The 7,336-nt window shown below is 34.8% G+C and overlaps 1 non-coding gene across 1 annotated transcript; it reads right to left on the reverse strand.

Moving 5' to 3' along the window:
- Positions 1-2,738: 2,738 nt before the first annotated feature.
- Positions 2,739-2,845, reverse strand: LOC148866142 (small nucleolar RNA R71). The gene has a single exon (XR_016112127.1). It is a non-coding gene; the product is annotated as a small nucleolar RNA R71 (small nucleolar RNA).
- Between the last annotated feature and the right edge of the window lie 4,491 nt (positions 2,846-7,336).

Consider the following 7,336-nt stretch of genomic DNA (forward strand, 5'->3'; position numbering starts at 1 on the left):
TCAAGACAATATGTAGATTAAGTGTGTGGAGGGGGGGGAGAGTATAGGATTTTATTTCTGTTCACAAAAAAAAAAAAAACTCAACTCTTTTAGAATCAATTGAAACAATATTCTGGGAAAATTCTTGTTGACCTGGTAATGAGGTACAATTAAGAAGTACATGACCTATCTAAAGCCATTTCTGGTTAAGCTAGTCCTAAATTTAGGTTTAAGTAAATAGGATGAATATTTTTGGTAGGATGTAGCAAAAAATGCACCTACCAGACAAGTAATTCAATAGTAGGATGGAGCATAAAATGCACCTAGTAGTCACCAATTCAAACAGTAGGATGGAGCATAAAATGCACCTACTGACCAAGTAATCCTAAAAGTGAGATGGAGCATAAAATGCACTCACTTCCACCAAGGAGAGAAAAAGAAGAAAAAAGAGAAAAAAAAGAAATAAAAGAGAGAGAGAGAGAGGAGATAAAAATGTTTTCCCTAGTTTACTAACTGGTTTGTAGTAGAAAAAATTGGATTGACCAATGAATGAGTTGTGTATGACTTGATTTTGTTGATTTAACGGTTTGCAATAGTTATATTTGTGAAGAAAAATGAAGGAGAGTTGAGTTTAAAAACATCGGTAGGATAGTTAGTTTGTTCTTGTTTTATTTTGTCTTGCCCGAGGATGGGCAAAGCTTAAGTGTGAGGGGATCTGATGTGAATAAAAATTACCATAGTTTTATCCCTAAATATTCATTCCTTTACACTTATTTAACATTTAAATGGATCATTACTCTTGTATTTCGGTTCAAGGCAAGCAAGAAGGCGTCAGGAGAAAAACAAGGCTAATCGGATGATTTTGCATAGTTTCGGCACCGTTTAGTAATCTGGGTGTAACTCTCATATCTAGACTCCGATTGAGATGATTCAAGATGCATCAGAAAGATAAGGGAGAAATACACAACTTTCATATTTGGGTTTGACAGATTCGGTCTGCATTGAGGCTAAAATCGGACCCAAATTTGAAGCAAATTTGTAGAGAAGCCTACTCACAACTGAAGCCCAATTCATAAAAAAGTCTTGTAGCAGCCCAATTTATTAAAGAAGTTCAACTCGAATTCAAGAATAAAGAGTCTTATCAGATTTAAATTTCAAATGTCATTTTGGAAAGATAAAGAAGATTGAAATTATTAGATAAGAGATAGGATAGGATTAGATCAAAACTAATTAGGACTTTCTATTTTTGGGAGCCCCTTCTCCTAAACCTATATAAAGGGGGGGTGGCGGACTAGCTTTAGGCAACAACCAAACCATCTTGGAAGGAAAGCAAGAAGGAGAAAAAGAGGAAGGCAGCGGCAAGGAGAAGACAAGCTCATAGATCTCAGCTTCAAGGGAGACATCATGAGGCTTTTCTTACCCCTTGATAGTTTTATTTCCTTTATCATGAATTAATTTATTTGTAGCTAAGGCTGTGGAAATCCTAACCATGGCAATGGATTGATTTTTATTCTGATTTGTCAAAGATTGTTATTTTCATATTGCATATGAGTTATTATGCATAATGCGATTAGGAGTTTGATCACCTCTTAATTGATTGGGTAAATATGAATGGATCAAGAGAAGAATTCATATAGTGGCCTAAATAATTTATAGTGTGAATTGAATGGTATATATATATACCTGATTCATCTGATGACATAGGTTTTTCATAGAACTTACTGCATCTCTATCATGAGAATTCTAGTCGAGAGATCGAAGGGTTATTTGATAGAGGTAGATTTGATATATCCTGAGAGGTAATATTAAATAAATTTGGAAAAACTTCAGCTTATGAAAATAATAACTTATCTTGGTTAATCTTAATAAATTGATATCCATTGGAAGGGTTAGATGGACCAATAGTCCTAGCGCTTCCAACTAGATCGTTGCAAGTTTTGTCATTAATTGCCTTTGTATTTATTCTTTCTTTTTCAATCTTTTCAGTAGTTCCTATTGTTAAAATTCGGTTGTCCAAATAATTAAGGAAGGTTATAGTTCTAATACTTATTTTGTTCAATCCTCGTGGGAACAATATCTTTATACTACTTGATAATTAGTGCATTTGTTAGGGTTATATAATTATAGCTATCAAGTTTTTGGCGCCATTGTCGGGGATTTAATCCTAAAATAATATTAGAACTTGTTAACCTTGGTTAATTTGGTTTTTTTTATCATTATTTATTCAAATTCTCGCTTAGTATATGATACGCACTAGAGGAGAAGAACTTGCAGAATTCGATCCTGAGAGAGAAAGAACCCTTCGCATACTGCAAAGAGCCAACAAAAGTAAAGAAAGAGAGACGGTTGAAGAGGTTGAACCAAAAGAAGAACAGATGGCAGGCGAAGCAAATCGAACCCTTTTGGAATATGCGTATCCAATAATTGATGGGGCTTCTTCTAGCATTTGCAAACCAACAATCCAAGCCAATAATTTCGAGATCAAGCCTGCGATCATCCAAATTATCCAAACGAGTATTTAGTTTAGTGGGTTGCCAAGTGATGATCCTAATGCACATATTGTTAATTTCCTAGAAATATGCAACATATTCAACCATAATGGAGTTAGCGATGATCCTATTAGGCTTAGGTTTTTCCCATTCTCATTATGTGCTAAAGCTAAGGATTGGCTTAGCTCACTCCCTGCAGAAGGTATCACTATTTGGAATGATTTAACTCAAAAAATTTTGGCTAAGTATTTTCCTCCCTCTAAAATAGCAAAATTGATCAATGATATCACTACTTTTGTTCAATTAGAGAGGGAATCTTTGTATGAGGCGTGGGAATGATTTAAAGAGATGCTTAGCAAGTGTTCTCACCATGGAATACCAGTTTGGCATCAAATTAAAACTTTTTATAATGGTATTACTCCATCTAATCACTCCATTATTGATGTATCTGTAGGTGGCACGATCATGAGGAAATTTCCAGAGAAAGCTTATGATCTAGTGGAAGAGATGGTATCAAATAACTACCAATGGAATAATGACCGAGTTGATCAAAGGGAAGTGCATCATCTAGATTCTTTTTCAGCTTTATCTGCTCAGCTTGCTATTTTGAATAAAAAATTAGACAATCTTAGTATTGCAGCAATAAATATGTCATCTTGTAATCCATGTGGTCTTTGTGGCCAATTAGGACATATAAATTCTGATTGTCAGGTAGGAAGACCTTTTACTTCACATAAAAGTGCTAATTTTGTTTCTCAGGGTGGCATGACAAATTTCAACCCTTATGCGAATATATACAGCCCAGGGTGGAGAAGTCATTCAAAATTTTCATGAAATAACAACCAACAACAGCTGCCCCTGCAAGAAAAGAAGGGAAATTTGGAGGACATGATTTATAAGTTCATTAAAACTGCTGAAGCAAAGTTCCAAGATTACAAAAGGAGATTCTTAAATCAAGAGGCGTCTATTAAGAACTTAGAAGTTCAAGTGGGGCTGATTGTGAGCATGCTGTCAAAAAGAAGAAAGGGGCGGCTGCTTAACAATAAAGAGAAGAACCCAAGGGAGCAAGTGAATTCCATTGCTTTAAGAAGTGGAAAGACTATTGGCGAGACCCAGAATGATGATCAAAAAGCTAAAGTTGCCGATTCACAAAATAAAACCAAAGGGAGTACACCTAAATTGAATTTAGATGCTATTAAACTCCCTCTCCCTACCCTAAAAGTGTTTTGAAAGCTAACTTGGATAAGAAATTTGAAAAATTTTTAGAAGTGTTTAAAAAAATACATATTAAGATCCCATTTCTTGATGTATGATAACAGATGCCAAAATATGCCAAATTTTTAAAAGAGGTGATGTCAAATAGAAGGAAATGGGAGGAATGCAAAATGGTGAAGTTAAATGATGAGTGCTCAGCCATTCTCCAAAATAAATTGCCCCTAAAGCTTAAGGATCAAGGGAGATTTTCTATACCTTGCACCATAGGAATTACTGAATTTGAAAAAGCCTTATGCGATTTAGGTGCCAGTATAAATCTACTGTCATATTCTATTTTTGAAAAACTTGGATTGCATGAACTAACATCTACTACTATTACCCTGCAATTAGCTGATAGAAGTAATAAATATCCTAGGGGAATAGTAGAAGATGTTTTAGTCAAAGTGGGCAATTTTATTATACCTGTTGATTTCATTGTGTTGGACATGGAGAAAGATAGGACAATGCCTTTGATTTTAGGGAGACCTTTTCTTGCTACTAGTAATGCTTTAATTGAAGTGCAAAAATGTCTACATACTCTTAGAATCAATGGTGATGAAGTGGTGTTTAATGTATTTAAAACCATGAAATATCCCAACATAATTGAACATGAAATATATAAAATCGATTGCATTGAGGTTTGGGTAGCTGAAATTAATGCATCTAAATTAGGTGATCCTTTAGAAAGTTGCATTCTCAATTCTTGTAAAAGTGTACAGTTCTTGGATGAAGAAATTAAGGAGTTTTTGAACTATTTGGAGGCCGGTCAAGAAGAGTTCAAGCAAAGAGAAGGAAAGCTTTTACCATTGGATGGACCGACCTCTACCAAGCAATTGTGACTTTTCATTGAAACGCCTCCAGCTCACATGAAACTCCTCCCATCTATTGTGCAGGCCCCTATTCCTGATTTAAATTCACCCATGATGGATGAGAGGGGAAAACATTGGAAGTTGCAACTACAAGACATGGAGGGTCTGGTTTATGATTAAAAACATGGAAGTTTGTTTTTCTTTTTTTTATCTTCTTGTTTTTATAGTTAAGCTATTTCCACCTTTTCTTTTTACCTTACATTGAAGACACTATGTAGACTAAGTGTTGGGGGGGGGGAGAGTATAGAATTTTATTTTAGTTCAAAAAAAAAAAATAAAAGACTCAACTCTTTTAGAATCAATTGAAACAATATTCTAGGAAAATTCTTGTGGACCTAGTAATGAGGTACAATCAAGAATTACATGACCAATATGAAACCATTTCTAGTTAAGCTAGACCTAAATTCAGGTTTAAGTAAATAGGATGAATATTTTTGGTAGGATGGAGTATAGAATTCACCACCAGACAAGTAATTCAATAGTAGGATGGAGCATAAAATGCACCTACTAGCCAGCAATTCAAACAGTAGGATGGAACATAAAATGCATCTACTGACCAAGTAATCCTAAAAGTGAGATGGAGCATAAAATGCACTCACTTCCACCAAGGAGAGAAAAAGAAAAAAAAAGAAAAAAAAATAGAGAGGGAGAAAGGAGATAAAAATGTTTTCCATAGTTTACTACCTGGTTTGTAGTAACAAAAATTGGATTGACTGATGAATGACTCGTGTATGACTTGGTTGTGTTGATTTGATGGTTTGCAATAGTTAACCTATTATATTTGTGAAGAAAGATGAAAGAGAGTCGAGTTTAAAAAAAATCGGTAGAATAGTTAGTTTGTTCTTGTTTTATTTTGTTTTGCCGAGGAGGGGCAAAGTTTAAGTGTGAGGGGATCTAATGTGAATAAAAATTACCATATTTTTATCCCTAAGTATTCATTCCTTTACACTTATTTAACATTTAAATGGACTCATTACTCTTGTATTTCGATTCAGGGCAAGCAAAAAGGCGTCAGGAGAAAAACAAGGCTAATCGGATGATTTTGCATAGTTTCGGCACCGTTTAGTAATCTAGGCATAACTCTCACATCTGGACTCAGATTGAGATGATTCAAGATGCACCGGAAAGATAAGGGAGAAAAACACAACTTTCATATTTTGGGTTTTGACAGATTCAGTCTGAATCGAGGATAAAATCGGGCCCAAATTCGAAGCAAATTCATAGAGAAGCCTACTCACAACTGAAGCCCAATTCGCAGAAAAGCCGTGTAGCAGCCCAATTTATTACAGAAGCCCAACTCGAATTCAAAAACAAAGAGTCTTATCAGATTTAAATTTCAAATGTCATTCTGGAAAGATAAAGAAGATTGAGATTATTAGATAAGAGATAGGATAGGATTAGATCAAAACTAATTAGGACTTTTTATAATGGTATTACTCCATCTAATCGTTCCATTTTTTATGCATCTGCAGGAGGCACGATTATGAGGAAAACTCTAGAGAAAGCTTATGATCTAGTGGAAGAGATGGTATCAAATAACTACCAATGGAATAATGACTGAGTTGATCAAAGGGAAGTGCATCATCTAGATTCTTTTTCAGCTTTATCTGCTTAGCTTGCTATTTTGAATAAAAAATTAGACAATCTTAGTATTGCAGCAATAAATATGTCATCTTGTAATCCATGTGGTCTTTGTGGCCTATTAGGACATATAAATTCTAATTGTCAGGTAGGAAGACCTTTTGCTTCACATAAAAGTGCTAATTTTGTTTCTTAGGGTGGCGTGACAAATTTCAACCCTTATGCGAATATATACAGCGCAGGGTGGAGGTGTCATTCAACTTTTTCATGAAATAACAACCAATAATAGCTGCCCCCGCAAGAAAAGAAGGGAAATTTGGAGGACATGATTTATAAGTTCATTAATACTGCTGAAGCAAAATTCCAAGATTACGAAAGGAGATTCTTAAATCAAGAGGCATCTATTAAGAACTTAGAAGTTAAAGTGGGGCTGATTGTGAGCATGCTGTCAAAAAGAAGAGAGGGACGACTGCCTAACAATAAAGAGAAGAACACAAGGGAGCAAGTGAATTCCATTGCTCTAAGAAGTGGAAAGACTATTGGCGAGACCCAGAATGATGATGAGAAAGCTAAAGTGGCCGATTCACAAAATAAAACCAAAGGGAGTACACCTAAATTGAATTTAGATGCTATTAAACTCCCTCTCCCTACCCTAGAAGTGTCTTGAAAGCTAACTTGGATAAGAAATTTGAGAAATTTTTAGAAGTGTTTAGAAAAATACATATTAAGATCCCATTTCTTGATGTATGATCGCAGATGCCAAAATATGCCAAATTTTTGAAAGAGGTGATGTTAAATAGAAGGAAATGGGAGGAATGCAAGGTGGTGAAATTAAATGAAGAGTGCTCAGCCATTCTCCAAAATAAATTGCCCCTAAAGCTTAAGGATCAAGGGAGTTTTTCTATACCTTGCACCATAGGAATTACTGAATTTGAAAAAACCTTATGCGATTTAGGTGCCAGTATAAATATACTACCATATTCTATTTTTGAAAAACTTGGATTGCATGAACTAACATCTACTACTATTACCCTACAATTAGCTGATAGAAGCAATAAATATCCTAGGGGAATAGTAGAAGATGTTTTAGTCAAAGTGGGCAATTTTATTATACCTGTTGACTTTAATGTGTTGGATATGGAGGAAGATAGGACAATGCCTTTG

This window comes from Nelumbo lutea, chromosome 3, assembly GCF_056320005.1.
Source record: "Nelumbo lutea isolate HS-2025 chromosome 3, American lotus-T2T, whole genome shotgun sequence".
Taxonomy (NCBI): domain Eukaryota; kingdom Viridiplantae; phylum Streptophyta; class Magnoliopsida; order Proteales; family Nelumbonaceae; genus Nelumbo; species Nelumbo lutea.